Source organism: Narcine bancroftii, chromosome 3 (assembly GCF_036971445.1).
Source record: "Narcine bancroftii isolate sNarBan1 chromosome 3, sNarBan1.hap1, whole genome shotgun sequence".
NCBI classification, from domain to species: domain Eukaryota; kingdom Metazoa; phylum Chordata; class Chondrichthyes; order Torpediniformes; family Narcinidae; genus Narcine; species Narcine bancroftii.
Window position 1 is genome coordinate 123,375,967 of NC_091471.1, and position 23,810 is coordinate 123,399,776.

At 40.4% G+C, this 23,810-nt stretch overlaps 1 protein-coding gene across 1 annotated transcript in view; it reads right to left on the reverse strand.

The window, feature by feature from the left end:
• Window positions 1–23,810, reverse strand: part of stim2b (stromal interaction molecule 2b) — a 187,240-nt gene that overhangs the window by 124,877 nt on the left and 38,553 nt on the right. The gene's annotated exons all lie outside the window — the stretch shown is intronic.

Below are 23,810 nucleotides of genomic sequence, written 5' to 3' on the forward strand. Positions count from 1 at the left end.
ATGACTTTAAGATTTAAATGCATCATATGTACAATATCAATAAAACAAAATGATTGTTTGGGAAATTCAAGGACTAACCATCAGCCCCATAAAGTCCACAATTTTTCTGTCTATTCCTTAGTTTGTCTCATCATTCCCTTTGAGAACCAAAGTCCGCACCTTAGTTGCAGAGCCACAACACAGTCCAAATCCTTATGCAACAGCCAACCACATCACCTCTCTGTCCTACTCTCCCATCCAATCTTGGTCCCCCACACCAAACACAAAGTGCGTGTTTCTACTGGGACACCTCGTATCACCCCGCATCACCGCGAATTTTTGTCCCTCGCATCACCGCGAATTTTTGTCCCCCGCATCACCGCGTATTTCACAACTACCCGAACTGTTTCTACTGAGCGATAAATACGCGGTGATGTGGGGTGATGCGGGGCGATGCGAGGCGATGCGGGGCGATGCGAGGTGACCAAGAAGTCGCATATTTTAAGGTCACATATCAGGTCGTTTTGTTTTCCCATCCAAAATGCCCTTCACCATAATTTCCTGCCATTTTGTGATCAAGAATCGCTGAAGATCAAATATCCAGTTGATACTGTCCGACATATTCCAACGAAGAAACAAAAAAGTTATTATAACGACAGACAAGCTTGATATTTGTCCAGGGAAATTACTCCAATTTAACGATACACAAAGGAACAGCGGAGGCGATATGAACGCAGTATAGCTAGCTAGTAGGTAGCTTGTGCAGTATATATACGCAATAAGATAATGCACTGTGCCGGTGCGTGCATGCGATGATCAATTGAAAAGCGCGGGTGAAAAATCGAGACTTCCGGTACACCACGAATTCGTTACTCGCTGTGTTTCTACTGAAAAATCGTCCCTCGCATCACCGCGCATCGACCACCTCAAAAGGTGGACGATGGTGCACCTCGCATCACCGACTACCCAATGTGTTTCTACTGAGGAAAAATTGGAGGTGTTACCTCGCATCACCGCGCATCACCTCGCATTGCCCCGAATTTTCATCGCTCAGTAGAAACACGGCCAAAGTCACTGATCTCCCATTGACTGAAGGGCTTTATGCAACGTAATTTTATTAATTATGGACTGAAATGTAAGGGCCAAGATCTCCCTGTAAATCAAAACACTTAAAGGACCTACCTTATACTGTATTACTTTCCTCTTGCATTTGACTTCCTTTAAGTGCAACACCTTACACTTGTCTGGATTAAATTCCATCTGTTATTTCTCCACTCATATGTCCAAATAATCTGTACTGTATCCTTCTTCAATCTCCACACCTCGATTAGTTTCCGCAAACTTGCTTATCAGTTCATCCACATTTTTGTCCAAATCACCTCCATCACCACTCTCAGTCTTCTATGACCAAGTTGATTTTGAATCCAATCAACAAGGTCACCATAGCTTCCATGAGACTTGACCTTTGGGAACAGCCTACCATGAGGGAACTTGTCAAATATCTTACTAAAGACCAACTCAACAACATCCACTGTCCAACTTCATCTCCTCAAAAACTCAAATTTATAAGCAATGACCTGTCCTATACAAAGCCATGATGGCTCTTCCTAACTAATCCATGCTTCTCCAAATGCAAGCAAATCTTATCCCTGGGAATCCTCTCCAATAACTTCCCTACTACTGCACATTAGGCTAGAATTTGCTGGATTATTCCTATTGCCCTTAAACATTAGCTCATCACTAATTCTCTGGGACTTCATCTATGACTAGAGAGGTAATAAAAATTTCTGTGAAATGTGAAAGTCTGCAAAAAATCACTAAAGATTTTATAAAAATCTCTATCAAGGCTCCTATCTTAACTTCCTCAATAATCTGGGATACATCCCTGGGTATGTATCCACCTTAATGTTCTTCAATAGACCTAACACCACCTCCCTATTGATATCAACATGTTTTGGAACCTTTTTTTTGGCTATGGTCCCCTTCGGACTCTGCTTCAAGTTTATGGGGCCCCCTTCCCTATGAAGCAGTCAAGTTTTGGTTTCTTCCGTACTCCTCTCCTACCAACTACATTTTTTTTAATTATGTCACATGAGGGAAAAATAAATCATGACTTTTACTTAAATGTGCTGTGCCCCCCCCACAGAAAAGGAGGGGGATGGGGTGGTGGGGGTAGGAGAGATAGGACCCCATTAAGAATTACTGCACTAGAATATTAGTACTGATCTCACTATTCACCATGTCTTTACCCTTGGTGAATAACAATGCAAAATACTTCACCCATTTACTTTTTCTCTGGGCATAAATTCCCTTCTTTTTCCTAAAGCATCATTTGTTACCTCTTGTTTTTAGTTTACGTATAAAATGCCTTGAGATTTGCCTTAATTCTACTAAGGACATCGGTAACCCTTTTTTGGCCCTCTTTGTATTCTTTAGAGACCTTGTTTCAAATTCTTAAATCTTCCTTTCTCTCCTCAACTAAATTTATATCTCAGATCATCCAAGGTTCCCAAACTTTGCCATCCTTTTCTTTCTTCCTCACTGGAACACGCAGGACCTGAATTCTGACCAGCTCGTCTTTAAACAACTTCCACATCAGATGTGAACTTCCACAATAAGAACTGGTCCAAAGCTTACTCCCCAGTTCCTGCTTAATGATATTCTCATAACTTGCCTATTCCCCAATGTTAAAATCCATCTTTATCCATAAATGTCTTAAAATTATGAAGTTGATTGATCTCTCCACTGAAACACTATGTCAACTGGCCAGACTTATTCCCAGTACAAGGTCTAGTGTGGCTTCTTCTGTGGTTGCACTATCTGCACACTGTTTCAAGGTAACCTCTTGGAAGCAGAGGAGACTTTAAGTGCATGTCCTCAGGAAGCTGAATGTAGGTAACAGGTAAAAAAAAAAGTAGTTAAGAGAGATTGGGGTATTGGACTTTATCACCAAATTAGGTCGGTCAAGGTTGTGGTAACACCAGAAAGAATGATCTCAGAGAGAATTTTCTTCAGGTTGGATAGCAATTCATCCTGTTTTATCACTCTGTAACAAATGTAATACAGGTATAGGAGGGTTTGAATTGCATACAAAATTTTGAAAAACAAGAGTGAATCAACTCTTTACAGATTATAATCCGAAAAGTGACAGATCAAGAGCTTGGAAATGGGAATAACCTCAACAGCTCCATTTATTGATGTCTGGGACATAAAAGCCTCCCCTTGAGCCATAATGTCCATGGTTCTTTTCCAATGTTTCCAGCTAATTAAGTCCCTGCCAAGCACAATAATTTCTGACTAAAGCATTTTTCATATTTCACAACCAGTTTTTATCATAACAAATATATTATTCCACTTTTTGTATTAAGCAACATAAAATGATAAGAAAGTTAGAATTTTAGTGTCTCAATGCTTGCAAACATTTCATTCCACGATTACAAGTATAGCTGAGAGAATTATTCACGAAGGCTTTGCTAAACATTTTGAAATTGCATAAGAACCAAGCCAATCACATTCTTGTAATTCAGCTAATTTGAAACTTCCTTCAACTCTCCCCTTCCTTTTATTGCATATTTTTGGTTACTTCAATCTAAGGCAAGTGTTTTTCAGCACTCTGCTATTCAAGTTCCTTCCTACCACCTTCCTCTTCCCACCTAATATAGGTACATAGGAATTATAAGATCAGAGTTTTACAGCATGGAAATAGGTCCTCCAACTCAGCTTTCAAAATGGTGGCCATGTTGTCAAACCAAGCCAGAGGTCTTTGCAGGCATTAAGACCATATCATCTATACCTGTCCCATTTATGTACCTATCTAAATCTCTTTTAAGCATTACAAGAGATCCACATCTCTTGTTCATAGCTTACATGATGTTCTTTACCCTGAATGTTTATTAAATATTCAATAATTACAAGTTCTACATGAATGTTACTTCTTTTACACGGTTTCTGTCCATTGTTTTGTGTTGAACAGTGAATTTCCCTCAAATAAGTTCTGTTTTCTGCCTATTTCTAGACAAGGATAAGCAAGAAAAGAAATTTCACAACAAGAATCTGAAGGCCTTTATCAAAAATTCTATTTCAGATTTTGTGGAATGGATTTTGTGCCAGGGTAACAAACCAACCTCAATGAACCATAATCCAGTTCATGAGTGTTCCTGGCTCAGAATCCAGTTCAATTGTGTTCCTGACCCACTCGACGTTCCTCATCAACTATAATGGGACATAGAAAGTTACAAATTAGATTTTTAAGACAGTGCCGTTTTTTTTTTGGAGTAGGAAACAATCCACTGAAGGAACTCCGTGGTCAATCAGCACCAGCGGGAGGAAAAGAATGGTCAACGTCTCGTGTCAGAATCCTTCAACCGAGAGTCTTGATGAAAGCTTTCAACCTAAAACTTAGATTACTCTTTATTTCTCCAACAGATGCAGCTCGACCTACTGAGTTCCTCCAGCAGGCTATTTGTTTTGCTCCAGATTCTTTTGAGTGTTGCCATTTTTCCTCAAACCAGGTGTTATGTGCTCAAAGGACTCGAAAACCAGCAGCAACAGAAATTCACCAAGACAATGGCGACTTAAACAAAAAATAGTTTTATTTTCTTAACACAGAATAATAAGATCAATATTTAACTTATTACTATTAATCCTTCGAATTCTAAGCACACGTGTAAGCAATGTTTGTGTGTTCAGGAAAGTTCTTTTTCACTGTCCAAACATTCATTTTTCATTTCTCCAAGTTTACTGGTATCAGGCAATCTTCCATACTGTGCACAGAATTAACCAGTTTTTATCTTCACCAGGTTCTAGTACTTTAACTTAAGTTGTTACTGCTCAAGAAGGTCTTTGTTGGTTTCAGAGAGATATTTATTGTTTGTTGGACACACAAACTGATCTCCTTCAAACAGCTACTGCAATGTCTTGCCAAAGAAACTTGCCCCCTCTTGGGTTTTTCCAAAAGGTAACCTCTTCTTCCAGGTTACCACAAAGAGCTCTTTTTCCCCTATTTCAGGATAAACACATTAACTAGGCACAGCTTCTGCAATTGACGGCAGAGATTTATAATAGGCTAAACTCAGAACTCAAAACCCACCTTGAAATGGGATCTCACAGCAGGTCTGCAAACTTGCAAGTCTTCAACACCAACTGCATGACCCTCTTGGAACAGCAACCTTCAACTAGCAATTTAAACTTCTGGCACCAGTCTTGAGCCTGGGCATTGCACAAACATGCTGATCCATTAACACCTATTTGTAAAACTCTCACAAGTACTATCCCATTGTCACAGGAAAGCCAATTGGAGACATGAAGCCTATCCCTGCATGGCACTTGAGATGTTTGTGAAATGTAATCTAATAACTAAACCTCACAATTTTACCCTTTTTAAAATGTATTTTATCATAATTTTATTAACCCATTCCATATCACAGGATACATGTCCCAAAAATATCTCCTTTTTATCCAAGTAATTGATCCAAATCATCTAAATCAAGGATTGGGAGGTCGCTGTTTAAAATAAAAGGGCTGACCATTTAAGATAGAGATGAGGTTTTTTTTCCTCACATAGACAAAAATGTTTGGAACACTGAAGAGGGTGGTGGAAGTAAAATTGTTGAATATTTCAAGTCAGATATAAATTAATTCCTGATAAACAAGAGGGTGAAAATTTTCCTCATGTAAACAAGAATGCAGACCCAAGGTTTTAACCAGATCAGTCATGATCTTAATGAATGGCAGAGATGGCTCAAAGTGCTGAGTGACTTACTCTCTTTCCTAAGATAAATGTTAAATTGTTGCATCCCTAATGACCCTTGTATCAATCTGCCACCTCCCATCAACCTCCACACAGCCCATCAAAGCTTTGCTTTGACAGGTTTTAAATTAAGTTGGCTTTTGGTGACCTGGGCTTATCTGATCTCAAGTCATTAATTGCCACATCTACTGAGATACAGTGACAATGTTAATTTGCAACTGATTTAATCCATACATGATACAACAGTACAAACACCGCACAGACTCAGAGAGAAATCAATTGGTACCGCACAAAGCCAATATTATTTTGCTGGAGTGAGGTTTATTCAGAGTCTGACAACAGTGAGAAAGAAACAGTCATTGAATTTGGTGGTACTCGATCTCACAGTTGAACTTGGGCCCTATCAGGTCTCCAAAACCCAAGGACCATATTTACCTCATTCCATTTTTATGGAAATGCTCTCAAAGTGTATGAAGCTTTCAAAAAAGGTTCAAGCACGGGTCAGGCAGATATCGATTTTCAAGAAAGTCTTCCAGCACACCAAATGAAGGCTACTGAATAAATAATATCCAGCCAGGTTGTTATATTTATTTGCAGGTTGTATTACCTTCTCCGAAACAATATGGGCTAAAAATACCGTTGCACAACCCTGGAAGATTTTAAAACATATTGAAAATCAGGTTAGCCAGGAGACATTCTGGGTACTTTCTGAACATCTTCCCATACATGGTTTTTTATTCTTTTTCACAGTAAAACTTCCTGAAATGACATAATCAGAAATAAAACATGCCAAATTTCTCAACCTCGCTGGTCTGAAAAGCAATCATTCTTATTTACTCACAGAACAACCCGATTCATTAATCACCCAGCCCCACCAAACTTACTGACAAAGAACTACAGCATTAACTGCATTCTTTGCTCTCTCGATTTCTTGGACATCACTTCAGATGCTCCCTGAATCGCTTTGCCTCAGACGTCAGAGTCGTGATCACTCTCAGTATGCTAACTTTGACATCACTCTAGACTGCTGCTTCTGATCTCACTGCTGCATTGGGGATGTTACCAAACACCACACTAAAGAAGAGAAAATTCTTCTTCATCAGGCCAGAGGAGCAGGCACAACAGGTAGAGTCATTTCCCTGTAATGCAAGTGGCATGTGTGAACACTAGCATTTATATGTTCACGAATGCCTCTCATCAGCTTCCTGCTAAGAGCTGGAGATCCCCTAAATGGTTCTTCACCAGCTCATCTGGGCCTTTCTGACCCCTTGGAGCACTCTGCCACCTCCCACCATCCTCCACACATCCTATCATTATGGTACCAGCTGTGTTATAACAAGGTGCAGAAACATACAATCATCCGACAACTCAGAAATCACTACAGCAGTGTTACATTCAACAACACTTCAGTCAAAACCTCACATTTTAATCTATTGTTCTTCATGCAACTTCCACAAACAATAAAGGTTGATTCACAGTAAAAAAAAAGTAGAGCAATGTCCAGACTCATTAAAATTAAAATCTGCTGCAGTATGGCTGTGGCAATGTTTAGACCGCTGGGTAAATGCTGATTAGCGAACTTGCTTTGGACTGAATGATAACCACAAGTAACCTCGATTTTAACTTTCGCAGCTGAAATATTCATGTTCCTGCTCAGTTCAATTTCAGATCAATTTTAAAAATATTCAATCATACACTATGGATATGCTGGCAATTCTAGCATGTATCATTAACACTAGTTGCAAATGAATGGATGAAGCAGTTATCAACCAAATTGGTAGGCCTGGATTCACATACAAACCAGAGCAGGTTAAGAAAGCAGATTTCTTTTGCTTAAGGAGAAGAGTGAACCAGACGGGTTTATGCAATCATCTGCTCGTTTCAAGGTTAATTTTGCAGTTTTTTTTAAAGCAAGTAATGAAATAAATCTGGAATGTAGATTTCACAGCTTAGACCATAACGCATAGGAGCAGAATTCAGCAATTTGGCCCAACGAGTCTGCTCTGCCAATCAAATCATGGCTAATGTATTTTTCCTCAACCCCATTCTCTTGATAATGCCCTTACTAATCAAAAATCTCTCAACCTCTGCTTTATATATACCCAATAACTTGACCTCAATAGCCATCTGAATTCTCCCTAACACAGATTAGTGTTATTACAAAACCAGGTGTTGGTACATATGTAAGAGAGAATAGGTTTGAAGGAATTAAGTGGGGAAAGAGATCGATGGAAATTCTGAGATGCAATGGATTGAATGCCTCTTTTGTTGATACAAAATATTAAAATATGCAAGTTGATAAAGGATGAAAGAGCAAGTGTTGTTGATAGGAGAAGCTGTTACATGGCCAGGAACACCTGGTGTGGATGTGAGTACAAACAGGGATCATAGCCTCTCAATTGGAATTTTAGCTGCACAACTAAATCCTGGGATAGATCACAAATGGCTCAAATTTCCTAGCAACCACATCCATTTTAACCAAAACATCCTCAAATCATGTAATGCACATCTGTAAATATTGTCTCTTTGGCCTGTGAAGGAGATTAGGAATGTTCAGTTCCACTCATGGTTTAGGTTTATGAAGAAAATACAATCACTTCAGTCACCAGGACAAATTGTTAGTTTTAACCATGGGGTACTAGGGATGTGAAAAAGGGAAAGACTGAATTTGGGGTTTTGTAACTGATCAGCAGTCGATACATCCAAACCAGAGAACAGACATACAAGTAAAACACAGGGGCTCTGCAAATGTTTATACTTGATGTTCTGTAAAAGCTATGAAGATTATCAACTTTTTTGTGAAGAGACTTCACAGGATGTTCCTATGGCAGACAATAGCTATGCTACTGTAGGTGAGTTACTAGGACTATCAGTTTTCATTTTTTTGCTAAATGTTGCTAATTTTAAAGCGATGAATTGGAACATTACTCTTGTTTTTAAAGAAGCAGGGGAGTTGCATAAAAAATGTGGAGGCAATATCTCCAACAGGACCCCACTAACAGACACAATCCCTCCCTCTCTACTTTCATTTGGGATCTTTCCTTCCATATCCACTTGCCTTTCCCACTAATCACCATCCGATACTTATCCCTATGATCGCATCCACACCTCTTCACAGACCACGATCCAGATCCCCAAACAATCCTTCTGAGTGAGGCAACACTTCATCTCTGAAGCTGCAGGGGATGTTTACCGCATTTGCTTGTCCCCAGTGTTGTTGCCTCTACATCAGAAAGATCAGGCAGAAGTTGCGGCATAGCTTCGCTGAGCACCTTCGCTCTGTCTACTGTAACATTCAGGACATTCCAGTATCCAGCCACTTTAATCACACTTCCCATTCCTACACCAATAGACCTGTCCATGGCTGACTGCAGTGTCAGGTTGAAGCCTTACACTAATTGGAGGAGCAACCATGTTACAACTAGACGGCTTTACCATCAATGTCTCCAGTTTCAGATAAACTCCCCTTTGTTTTCCCAAGACATTCATCCCCTTCCTTTCTCCTATCTCCCTCTGTCCCTGTTCCCTCTCCTCCGTCTCCGCACCACACCGGGTGACATCATCAGAAAGGATGAGTCCAAAATGACTGTCTATAAAATTTTTGTGTAGTGTATCCGCAGAAATTTATTATTTTTTATAAAAATATTCCTGTAGCTAGTTTTAACAACAAAAAAAAAACATTTTTCGTAACCCCAGCTTACATGTATCAATATACATACAAGGCTAATTTACTTTTCAAACCTTCTAATGTGCTCTGGTCAGAGCTGTCAATATTACCCAATTACAATGACACTTCAAATCACGTAGTTTTGTCTGTACATGCAACCAGCACACACTGTTGTTTTCTTTGCTGCTAATATTTTTGTCAAATTTTCTGGTGTAATATTGTGGTAAATAGTAATGCATCTCATGTAACAATAAAGTTTAACATTAAAATCAACATAATTTTGATGTAGTTTTTAATGTTTTTATTTCAAATTCTATTGTTTTCTTACCAATTTTCACTTTAACCACATGAAACTATGTAAACATAAATACATTTAGGCTGTGCGTATGATATTGTAATTTAAAGGTCTAATTTTAACTTTGCTAGTGGTTTATCTCACCGTTACATTCAGTGATATACAAGAATTAAAATATACAATAAAAATTACTATGATCTGGTACGGGTGGGGGGGGGGTGACACCATGAGTTACTACACTGGGTGACACCAACCCTAGTGATGGCAATGTTCTCCTTTCCTTCTCTTTCCCCTCTACCCTGCTCTTCTTGCTTGTAACCAACACGAAGGTTCCTTCCTTCAGCTCCCCACCACATCCCTCCATTCCTCCTATCAGAATGCATCTTCCTCAGCCCTCTGCTTCTTCCTCATGTCACCTCCTTGCCTCTTACCTTCCCCCCCCCCATTTCCCCAACACCAGTATTTTTCTATCACTTGCCAACCTATCCTCCCTCCCCACCCTCTTATTCAAGCATCTGATCATTTCTTACTATTCCTGATGAAAAGTTTCAACTCAGAACACTGAGTCTATTACCTTCCATGAATCCTGCCTGGTCCACTGAGTTCCTCCAGTTTCCCAATCTCTCTTGTTTAAACAATTCATTCATTCTTCAAATGGCCTATTTTAATGCTCTTATTAAAAAAAACCAGCTATCTTGCTATTGGGAAACAGAAATGTGTGTCTGTGTGTGCACACATATGCATGTGGTGTTTAAATATCAGTTTCTAGGAGGAAAGAAGTTTGATCAGTGTTGGGGTGGACATTGTCTGATCAAAAATGTTGCAGATTAGGCATTCCTGATGTAGATTTCTCTATCAAGACCTTAACCACAAGACAAATCTCCTGAAGATTAAATTAGTAATCTGTCAAGATTTCCTAGGCCCCAGAACTGGTCTGCTAAAAGGCCTTTTTACTGTGGGGGATAAAAAGAGAACATAAAGGTAGATATTCACCTACCTTTATAAAAATGCCGACAGCGGATACTGGATGTGGACTCTGATCTGTCCAGGGAGGTAATCCTAGAGGTGAAGCAAGTCACTCCACTTTGCTCCATAAAGGCAATGGTGTTGAATGCGGCTACTTAGGGGCAGGCTGATTATGTAAGGACACCATCAGCCCGCGACCCAGGAGGCACCACCAGGGCTCCCTCAGTGATCTTGTTGGGGTTAGGACCCCCTCCTGCCACCTGAAAATGTCCTCTTCCTGTTCTCCCTCCACCCTACGCTCCTTCACCAAGGCCTCCAAGACTGAGGAGCAGAAGGGCAGCAAGGTGAGGCAGCAAGGTGTCTGGCCCGAAGAGCATGGAGGTCCAACAGAGGCAAGGAGAGTCAGAGCCCAATGAGCCACTGGGGCCAGAGGGCAAAGGGACCCGGGTGCTGAGCTCCGTGGCCCAGAAGGAATTAGGACAGATACTGAGGAGAGGACATGGCGAAGCAGAGCCAGGGAGTCTGATGGATGAAAGAGCAGGGGAGCCAGGCTCGATGTGCCAGAGGGGCAGCGCCGGGCAGAAGAGCTGGACGGAGGAGCCTCAGGTTTTATAACGAGAACTTCTTTTTTGTTTTAATGTGGGATCAATGGCCGTCTTTGTTACTCATAATCCCCCACACAGCGGGAGCTGCTCTGCATTTTCAAGAGCGGTTCCAGCTGCTTGGAGGATTATGGGTAATGAAGATGGCCATTGCTCAGCGCACATGTCTAACCTCACGGCATCGGGCAGCGTTATTGCACCACTCATCCTCAGCTCCGAAAGATGCTTACCTACACCACTCTCCATAAAAGCAACGCTGGAGCAGCCTTGTAGGCCTTCTCCATAACAGGTAAGTCCGCCTTTTTTCTTTCCTTGTTGAGCCACTTTCAATGTGGCGTCGCTCCATAAAAAGGACTACTGACTTTTCCAATTTAATTAAATTAAAATTCAGTGTTGAATTTGCCAGTCTGTCACACTGGGTTCAAATGAAAGCTTCCCCTTCCTGTTTGGTTATTCTGACTGTTGTCAAAACCTAAGTCAGAATTCTGCATTAAGGTTCCATGGTGGGGATTATTATACATTTTTATTTCAATGTTTAAAAATGTGATTTTTTTTTTAACAGATCAGTAATTAGACTTAGATTTTGATTCAGAAGACTCAGCCTTTAAGTATGTCAATAAAAAATGAAATGGGAATTTTTTTTTCCCCACTTTCCCATTCAGTCTTCCAGACCATTCCACGCACTGAGAAAATTACCTAAATATGTAATTTCCTCAAAGCTGAGCCACATTTGTCTTTCACCATCTTGAAAGTTACACAAAATGTACAAATACAAATGTAGTTTAATATAGCAAAGACTTTGTGACATCTTGGCAGCCATTGGAGCTTAGATTCAAATTTGTTATTGGACAGAATTATCTCAGAAAATACACAATGCTAATAAATTGCATTCGGTCTACAGCAATAAAACACATTACATCTAGATTTCCTAGAGATAAAATAATGTAAATATAAACAAAGACCAACAGACATGAATTCTGATTATACACTCAATTTAATTACTGTAATTGAACATCAAACATGGACTCTCCAACCATGTACGATGAACCATGTTCAGGCTTTGAGTTATCAATTAACAAACCAACCTCAGAAGTGAAACAGCATCTGGCAGGAGATCAGAATTTCAGCCTGTGAGAGTTATGTCTATGGTGAGCCAGGGCTGCATTGAAAACAAGGGACCATGGAGGAAGCAGCTGGTGCAGAATAATGGTGCGAATCATCAAAGATCCAGTATTTCAAAGCTAAAAACCTCTGAAGTTGCATTCAACGGACAGTACAATTTGACAACCCAACAAACCAAGAACATGGTCACTGTAGGAACAAGAATGTTTTTCTCTCTTTAAAAGTTGGTTCCTTTTTGTATTAATCAAGAACAAACACATCAGTGCACTTCTCATCAAAACTCTCTTTTGGCCTCACTTAAATGCTTAACTAAAATACTCGAGAATATCTTGAAAGCATCAATTCTCTTATATGCTACAAATCTGACATTGACATTTCTGTGCTAATATTGCCAATAATGTACTGATTTTGCACAAAATAATTTCAAAATTCAGGAATGTCACACAATTCTAATCAAAGAAAATATATTTTGTTTTAGACATACAGCACGGTTACAGGCCCTTTCGGCCCACAAGCTTGTGCAGTCCAGTTACACCTAATTGACCAAAACGCCAGTACGTTCTGAAGCATGTAAGAAAACTGGAGCCCCTGGGGAAAACCCATACAGACTTGGGGTAATGTAGAAACTCCTTACAGACAGCACAGGATTCGAACCCAGTATCGCTGCTGCTGTTACAGCGTTGCGGTAGCTGTGCCGCCCATGATGGGCAAGAAAGGGTTGGAACTCAACATTCTGACTTCCCAGTGTTAATACTGCCTCAAACAATGCACTTGGCTGGAATGGCAACATGAAGGCTAAATCAGCCATTCTCAGTGAGGGGGGGGGGGGGGGGGGGGAGAGAGAAATGCCCCAGGTAGCCACAGCATATTCAAGGGGATCCATGGGCTGAAATCATAGAAAAATGTAAGGTTTTTTTTTCCAAATGTAGTTTATACAGAAGAAACCAAATAAACCTGACTGTTTCACAGGAAAGAGGGTCCATAAACTTACAGCAGAGTCCTAATGGGCCCTGAGCTAAAAAAAAATGGCTGGGATAAATGGCCTCACTGCTAATGTCATGCACATTTTGACCTCCATATAAATTGTACATAATGTCAATTTGTCTCAGTGGTAGCACACACCTCCCATTTGTGTCCAGCATCATTCCTTTTAAAATTTTATAGGCTTGAGCAATTCATACATTTTTATTTAGCTCTGAACTGGTAATCTTATTGTTCATTTCCCATTAATGATCGTATCAAATTCCATAGAAGCACTGACAGGTATTTCAAAATAGTGGAGTAGATTTTCAATATAATTGTGCTTCCAGGAAGGCAGAAAACAAAGTAGGCATGCACTAAAAGCCAAAAAATGAGTAAACACAGTTGTGAAATATGGCATGTAACAATCAAGTCAGTAACTATAATGAGGAAACAGAATTTTATTTTTCTCTCAGTATGCTACATATTGTGCACTCATACTTGTGCCTTGGAGATCTGTTTAATTATGTAATTTGCAAATAAAACTCCACCTATTCTCCGAAACATTGACCTGCACAATAAAATAGTGGTTACTGTTAAGTACTGTGCTTGGCCTCTGTAAATGTGGAATCTTGCAAACTATATTTTATGAAAGATAATCAACAGAGATAGTGTAATAAAAACTAATTAGAAAGTGTTTCCTCTAATCTGGCTGCTCCAATTCCATCCACATCAATTGAAGATGTTAAAAATCAAGTTAATTGATAGCAGAAATGGGGAGCACATGTTTCTGAACATAATAGAATGCGATCAATGGTGCTTTTACCCTCCTTCATCTCTGCTTCAAATTTCTCATTAGTACAGTTTAAATGTTACCAACTGTTTAATTGGGCTTATACCTGCAGGGATGAAGAACACTGTAGGGAAAGCTTTATTGTTTTGCTATTTTGCCATGAGAATATTCAATGCTTGTACCATGGAGATAGTATTCAACTTCTGATTCTCAAACAAATGGTTGTGAGTCAGCCAACCATTTTAAAGTTCTCAATTTTGTTTCTCAAAGGAATACCACAATTTGCTGACTAATGTTGAATTTTAATCCCCATAGTCTATGCTCACTTTACGTTAACAATGAAAACATCCACTGAAAAGTTCAAGATTCACTTTACAGGACACCCAGATAACGAACAGATACCATTCTTACCGAGACAGTCATAAGTTGGAAAAAACACACACACAATAAAAAAAAATCAATTGATATGATACCAATCCTTCCACAGCAATTTAAATAATGAAATTAAAAGCACACAAGATTGATATCAGGGGATATCAAAGTCAGGCATTCATAACTCAGGGATGGAGAGTATTTGGATTTAAGGCCTGACATGTTCACTTCCCCCCTCCAGACAATTCTCATCTATGATCTCATGGGTGGCAATGCAAAATGTCAGTGAGAATGTAAACAGAAAATAAGACTTAACCCAGGTCAAGAATCTTGCACAAACTGAGAATTATCCTCAGCATTTAAATGCTGAGGAGGAGAGACAAGGATTGGAATGCTAAATGATTAAGACTTGTTCAATAAATCTTCACATCAAGTTAGAAATGCAAGTGGATTTGATTTGATGCTCTATTGGTAAAAGGCACCAATAATCACTTTGCATTACTTGTCTCAATATTACCTCCCTTTCTTCATTGACAACATTTGATAATCGCTTCAAGGTTAATGGGCAGGGAATAATGATGGGAGCAAATGAATGGAAAATTCAACAGGATTTCTATCCTGGTGAAAACTAGCAGAGGCAGGATCAGCTATGCAAGATGCAAAAGCCCAAGGACATTCACAGTTTTCCGGACATAACAGAAATCCAGGATCAGCTATGCAAGATGAAAAAGCCCAAGGACATTCACAGTTTTCCGGACATAACAGAAATCCATCTTTAATCAGATTCACATTGTATTTAAGCAAGGATTGCTTTTTTTTAAAGTGCAATTAGTAAGCGAATTAAAATGAACTAACCTGAGAAAAGATCAAGTTCAAGTTACAACCCGACAAAACAATGTTTGTCTGGAACTGTGATGGATTTATGCTAAATTATGATCTTCAAAGTCACGTGTCATGTGATGAGACATTTCAGAAAAACATACTACCGAACCAGAGGCATTTTGAAATCAGAAGAAGTTGACGACGCTGTGGGGAAGACAGGATTGACAATACAGTAGCTAGAAAAGGTACTGTTACATGTTACTTCTGGTCAAAGGAGCACACAGAATAAATGGTTTTGAAGGAGAAAGGCCACTTCTGACTGTCTATTTAAAATAAAGAGGGCAACCTTGCATCCATGGAAATGGTCACTTTTGATTAAGAATGCAAAAGTAATCTTTCATTTGAAACTTAACCATTTTTAGATAGTTACTTCATGTAATCCTTGCCTGGGTTTGTGAAATCATAATTGGAAACACAGATAACAATCACATATCGTATATACAGAGATAGAATTTAAAATTTAGCCCCATGGTTATCAATTTTATACGGGAATTGGACTGGGTCTTACTGAGATTCAATTCAGGTAACAAAAGACACTTGTTATGAGCCCAGAGGACCCCAAAACCCAGCAGCAATAGAAATTCAACACGACAAATGGTTACTTAAACAAAAGTTGCTTTTAATTCACTTTAAACATGAAAATAGGATCAAACTTCAACTTATTACTATTAACAACCACCTTCTAATTCTAAGTGCACGTGTATGTAATGTGTATACACGTTCAAAGAAAGTTATTTAATTCACAATCCAATCTCACTTCTCATTCCTCCAAGTTCAATGGCATCAGGCAATTCTTATACTGTGCACAGAATTTAATATTTATGAATTTCACCAGGCTTTGGTGCTCTGGAAGGTTGTTGTCGGTTTTCAGAGAGAGATCTGTTGTTTGCTGTACACCCACAACTGATTCCTTCTGATCAGCCACTTCAGTGTCTTGCCGAAGAAACTTGCCCTATCAGAGTTTTCCGGATGATATCCCTTCTTTCAGGTGTTATATTATGTTATCCAATTAACATTATATATGTTTTAAAGGAGATAAATTGTGGCAGTTTTTTTTGTTTCCCTTATTTCAAGTGAAACATTATGCAGCCAACCATCTCCTCTTACATGGACCACAAGGGCTTTGACCAGACTGAAATAAATGGGGTTTTTCCACAAGCTTGCCAGCTTGTCCTGTTCCAGACCCAGCTGCTGCTGCTGAACTATAGAACTGTAGAACAGAATTCTCCCTCTCTCTCTCTCTCTCTCTCTCTCTCTCTCACACACTCAGAGAAAAATCACATGACCCTCGTAGAGCAGCCAACTGCGCTCAGACAACTGCGGCTCTGGGCCTAATCTTCTGAGTTCATTCCTTTGTTGCTTTCCAAAACAATAATCTATTACTCCACAGCATGTTCAATTAACACCTACTTGTGAAGTCTTTATAGGCATCGTTCAAGTTTTTTCAAAGGCACCCAGAGCCTGGACTGTCTATATTGAGCAGAGCTGACATTTTAAATGAGAACTGTGTTGAAGTGTTAGCATGTGACATAAACTAAAAAAAACTGCCACAATTTATCTCCTTTAAAACATATATAATGTTAATTTGATAACATAATATGTAACATAATCCATCACACTTTGCCCTACAAAGGAATTTTAACTCAGGTTAAAATTCAGTTATAACCAAACTGACTTTAAAAATCACTAAAGAGATAACAATAGTCAATACATAACATGTTATAATAAAGTAACCCAATGTTGAGTATATTTTTCTATACATGATGAATTTAACATCTTGACAAACAATTTGCTACCACATTATTTGTACCTCTGATATGATTAATTTGTAGATTATATTCTTGCAATATTAAACTCCAGTTTAACAATCTTCTGTTTTTATACTTCATTTTATTCAAAAACACCAGAGGATTGTGTTCGGTAAATATCATAAATGGTTCATGAGAGGTACCAAGATACACATCAAAATTCTGCAGAGCAAATACTATACACAATTCCTTCTCAATAGTGGAATAGTTCCTTTGATGAGCATTGAATTTTTTTTTGAAAAGTAGTCAACTGGATTGTCAATTTCATTATGTTTTTGTAATAAAACCACGTGCTGCCCTCTCACTGGCATCCACTGTTAAAGAAAATGGTCTGTCAAAATCAGGAGATTTTAAAACAGGGTAATGGCCTAGCATCTCCTTTAAATATTCTAAAGCTCTCCGATAAACTTTAGTCCACACAAATTTCTCCCCTTTCTTCAAAAGATTGGTTAAAGGAAGAGAAACCTCAGCAAAATTTCTTATAATACCCTGCCACTCCAAAAAACATTCTCACCACTTCCTTGCTATTGGGAATAGGAAATTCAGAAAATCCATTTTCCTTAGCTTGAATAGGTGCAACTTTGCCATGACCAACTACATGACCTAAATATGTTACAGTAACATGTCCAAATTCACTTTTTGCTAAATTAACAGTTAAGTTTGCTTTGGATAATCTGGCAAACAATTTGTCCAATTCTCTTAGATGTTCTTCCCATGTATCACTTTTTGTGACCAAGACATCAATATAAGCATCTGTATGTGTTAACTCTTGGTTTGCCAAATTAATCATCCTTTGGAATGTTGCAGGGGCATTTTTCATGCCAAAAGGTTACCCATTATATTCGTATAAACCAGATGGAATTACAAAAGCCAAAATATTCTTTCCTCTCTCAGTTAGAGGCACACACCAGTAACCCATCAATAAATCCACTTTAGTAAGAAATTTAGCTTTCCCAATTTTATCAATACAGTCACCTATTCTTGGAATAAGATAAGTATCTGTTTTAGTTACTGAATTAACCTTCCTGAAATCTGTACAAAACCTAACAGTTCCACCTGGTTTAGGAACCAGAACACAAGAAGAACTCCAATCTGGGTTTGAAGGTCTAATAATATAATTTCTCAACATGTATTCCACCTCCTGATCCATATCTCCTTTAAAACATATCTATACATAATATAAAATATAACATAATCTGTCAACTACCTCATTTGAACTTGATGGCCATGAACATCCAGACCCTTACCACGAGGCCTGCAAGGTGCTAGGAGAATCAGACCACAACTCCTCTGAAAATATTTGACAGTTGGGAAACCTACACCTCTCAGCTTTGCCACCTGTCATTGGTGTCAGTTTTTTTTTCTTCCAATCTCAAACTTCCAGTGAAACAAACCTGCAGATGCTGGAGGGACGCTGTAGGTCAGGCAGGATCCAGGAGTTGAAATGATAGTCAACACTATGTTCAGACAACATTGAGTTCCAACCCACAACATTAACTGGCCATTTTTCCCCATGGATGCTGCCTGACCCACTGAGCCCCTCCAGTTCCTCTTTGTTCACCGAAGTCCCCATCTTGCAGGCATTTCAGCAAGTTTCAGTTCCCCCCGAAAAAAAGCAAGTATTTCTGTCCCTAAATTCAGAGCTTCCTGAATTGTGCAATTCTCATATAACTGCAGGAGACATGACATTCAACAGATTTTCCTCCAAGTGAAAATAGGGTAATTTTGCATTTCCAACATGGAATTGTTTAAGGGGTAATACGCTATGGCAACTGTCACGTGTAACTCTGCAGTTACCACTGGTGGGATGTGGATGTTCTGCGCTTTGTACTGGTTGAAGGATTATTGGTTGTCTGGTGAAGATCCACAAATGGCCCAGGCCTCAATATGGAACGCTCTGAGCACTTCACACAGACAAGATTCAGACCTCTGCACTTAATTGTCAAGGAAAAAGGCAATCAACAAACAACGAGGGAAACACGACAGGCTGCAGATGCTGTGATTGTAGTAAGCACACCGAAATGCTGGAGGAACTCAGCAGGTCTGTTAAGCATCTATAGGGGACAAAGATATATTGCTAACATTTTGGGCCTAAACCCTCCTTCAAGGCAAAAAAAAATCAGAAAACGCAGAAGCAGGATATATCAGAAAGTCTCAGAATTCAAACAATGGGGGAAAAATCCAGACCAACAAAAAAGTGTTAATTGGATATGATAAGGGACCACACGAGAAGTTATCATGTCTGTGTGAAAGGAGACAGGGAAAGGTGGCACGACAAAGAAAGAAGGGACAAAAGCCAGAGAAGTCAATAATTAATGCCAGCCAGCTGGAGGGTGCCCAGTCGGAAGATGAGGTGTTGTTCCTCCATTTTACGGGTGGTCTCAGTCTGGTAGTACATGAGACCATGGACTGACATGTCGGCAAGGGAATGGGATGGAGAATTGAAATGAATCGCCACTGGGAGATCCACGTCATTGAGGTGGACAGAGCCGAGGTGCTCAAAGCGATCTCCCTGTCTGTGTCCAGTCTCTCCAATCTAAAGGGAGACCCACAGGAGGAGCACCTCCCCCATTTTTTGAATTCTGAGACTTTCTGATATATCCTTTCCTGATTTCTCCTTGAAGGACTCACGCCCGATGCTGAAAGGACTGGCTGAGCTCCTCCAACAATTCAGTATGTTTACTTAAATCAACTATCAACAAAACCCTGGAATGAAAAATTACGGTTTCAAAAGCCGCTTTTAGGTGTTCCGAAGAAGATTAGGCGCCTGCAGGCGCGGCTAGCGGAGTTCAGCTGGCACGTTTAGGTGGCCACGGAATTGATGGCTTTCTGGCACTTGAACGTGCCAGCTGACTGCTAGCCGTCTAGCAGCGAAAGCCGGCTACTCAGGTCAGTGACCTAGTCCCACCCACGCTGGCTTGATGTCATTTACAGCACATCAAGGCATGCCTAACAAACAATTCAGGCATGACTTGACTCATGCTGCCGGTTTCACCCCCCTCGCCCGCCCGATTCCCACTGCCAGTCTCTCTCCCCCACCCCCCCACTCCCTCGCCAGGTACCAAATACTGCCAGATCCGGAAAAGTTAACTCCACAATGTCCTTACACAAGCCCCGGCTCAATCATTACTTTCCGGTTACATCGTTACTTTGAGGGGTTAGTGCCGGTGTCCTGCTCGAAACGGTGCCCCACATCAGCAGCAGGAGGGGTTGTTTAACATCACGCTCACGAGGAAGCGCACCCCCCACCCCAACACCAGGAGCATCAAAATACGGATCAAAAATCAGTAACTGCGCTAGTTTCACAGAAATAGACACCAGTCATTTCGGGACCGAATCGTCCTTACCCTGGCAGTGACACTGGATAACGAGGAGGGACGGAGACAAGAGGAGAGAGGCTGGATGCTGCTTTTAGTTCTTTTTAAAAAAACTGACTTTCAACTGAAACTAACAAGGGCTGTGGAGAGTTGCATTAAACAAACACATCATGTGAGGGGAAGGGAGGAGGATGGGGGGGTGTGTGTTGAGGGAAATGATTTTTAACCGCCTTAAATAAATATCTAGATACCAAATACTTTTAAAACACATGCACGCATTCAAAATTTTAACAAACCATTAGTGTACAGACGCAAAGCAGTTCTCTCTCCACCGATCTATCTCCCTCAACGCTTTCAAGAGTCGATGGCTGATGACATCACTGCGACATCATCAGCCCACCCCCTGGCAGCCCGGCCGCTTTCAGCTGCAACAGACGAGGCTCGAAGCAGGATATTATACCTCCTGGAGGAGGGTTAGGTAAGTAAACCTCCTGGCCGGCTTTTCCGGTTTCAGATGGCCACCCAACAGACGCACAGGAACATAATGTGCGGCTTTACAGTCGGTATTGTGGCCATCTGAAAGCAGCTAAAGTTAAGGTGCAATCTGATCAGCCATGATGCTCTCAGAAGGTGAAGCAGGTTTAAGAGGTCAATATATCTAGTCCTGATCCTGTTCCCAATTCCTGAGTTTGGATACACATCAACAGCTCCAGATGTCAACTTCTTGTCACCTCAAAGCTTAATAAGTTGTGTAAAGATTCAAAAAGTTCAAATTTTACTAGATCCCAGAAGAAGGTAACTACATTCATAATTTCTCCATTATTTACAGGTGAAAATAACAGAAATATAACAATTCTCATGTTTTTATAAAAATTATATCACATTGTTTATTATGCTAATACTGAATTAAATTTTCCTTTAACCTCCATGATTATGTTACTTTCAGTTTTGCTGAATTTTTGCAAGTATTGTTTCATTAATTTTACTGATTTATATCCAGCTTCATTCATCATTTTTGTACTACTCTCAAAATTGAATAACCTCTTGTAAAGTTACTGCATGGTTAACTGCCATTTCTTTAATAAAATTGTTCAATATCAGAACCATTCTTCTTGTGAATAATTTATTAATTCAGATATAATCTAAACAATATATTGCACACTAACGGTTCCTACTCCTACAGAATTCTACAAAAGGAATCAAATAACAAAATCCTCCTCAGGAGATCATTTGCATCACTTCTCAGAAATGATCTCATTTCATTCCGGTTTCCCAACAAGGATGTACCTGCACATCTTCCATTTACTTGAGAAAGTCCATTTCGCTATCTGCAGAAAGTAATGGAAGCCAGTGGAGGGAGATTCCACTACACTGAACGCTCCTCGATTCTAAAGCAGGTCTTTTGTGAAATATTCCTATCATCAGTATGCTGCAAAATGTGGATCAGGTAAATCAAGGAACACTGTTGTTGGTGACACTGCAACACTAACTGAGGAGCTATCATTCATCTGGGCCATGGAATGAAAAACAAGGATTCACTTTGATCGACTTTTATGATCCAGGGAAGACTACAGCACAGTACGGCCCTTCTAGTCTGTGCCTAGTCCCACTGACCTGCAAGTCCTTACCCCTCTCATCTATGTGCCTTTCAAAATATTTCCCAAATGTCCAAACTGAGCCTGCCATCACCAGTTCAGCTGTCAATTCATTCCATACTGCCACCAATCTACGTGAAGAAGTTCCCTCTAACGTTCCCGTGAAACTTTTCCCCTTTCACCCTTAACCCATATCCTCTAGATTTTATTTCTGCTAACAGTGGAAAAAGTCTGCTTGCATTTAGTCTGTCTATACCCATCATAATTTTATATAGCTCTATCAAATCTCCCCTTTCATCTATGCTCCAGGGAATAAACTTCCCCTGTAACTCAGTTCTTCAAGTCCCGGCAACATCCTTGTAAATCTTCTCTGTACTCATTCGATCTTATTGATATCCTTCCTGTAGTAAGGTGACTAAAACTGCATACAATATTCTAAATTTGGCCTCACAAATGTCTTATACAACTTCACCATAACATCCCAACTCCTATACTCAATATTTTGATTAAGGCCAATATGCTAAAACTACTCTTTACAACCCTATGTACCCTATGTATAACTTTCAGGGAATTAAGCATCTGTATTCCCAGATCCCTCTGTTCTACAGCACTCTTAAGTGTCCTACCTTGGTTTCTCCTTCCAAAATTCAACACCTCACACCTGTCTGCATTAAATTCCATCTGCCATTTTGCATCCCATTTTACCAGCTGGTCCAGATCCCTCTGCAAGCTTTGAAAGCCTTTCTCACTGTCCAATACACTTCCAATCTTTGAGCCATCTGAAAGGTTGTTAATCCAATTTAACACATTATCTTGGCTTATTTCTCTGGATATATTCACACGTGAAAGACCAAGAAAGGAGCAGTGTTCTTAAGGAAGCTGAAGGTTTTCTGCAGCCACTATGCACCTGAAAGACTGGAATACGTCATCCACCAAAACACCCACCCTCCCTCATCACCCCATTCAGGAATAATGATGTTGTACATAGCTTCTCCTCTGTCTTAACCTGCTTTCAGGTGGAATAGATGACAGCGACGGGTGTGTGCAAAGCAACATTCATGTGGCAGCACTGAAGGCGCTGTTCTGGCACCTGAAAGATCTGTAGCAGGGAGAGGTGCCGCGGAGTAAACGCCGGCTCCTGTCGACTGTGGCCGTAGTCGCTTTTTTCAGTTGCCTGGGGGAGCGCTCGGAAGCAGAGAATACACCTACCCGAGGAGGGTTGGGTAAGTACTCCTCGGAATAGGGTTCTCCACTTTCAGGTGGCCTCCCAATAGCCACATTCGGGTATTTTAGGTAGCTTTACATTGGGGTCCTCTGCCGGCACCACCTGCAGCTCCTGGAACGCTTCCACCAGCGTTGTCTCCGCTCCATCCTCAACATCCATTGGAGCGCTCACACCCCTAACGTCGAGGTGCTCGAGATGGCAGAGGTCGACAGCGTCGGGTCCACGCTGCTGAGGATCCAGCTGCGCTGGGTGGGTCGCGTCTCCGGAGTGGAGGACCGTCGCCTTCCCAGGATCGTGTTGTGTGGCGGGCTCTCCGCTGGCCACCGTGACGGAGGTGCACCGGGGAGGGGGTGCGGGGACTGCCTGGAGAAATCTCTTGGTGCCTGCCACATTGACCACCGCCAGTGGGCTGATAACGCCTCGGACCGTGCATCTTGGCGCCTCACAGTTTGGCGGGCAGCAGCCTCCTTTGAAGAAG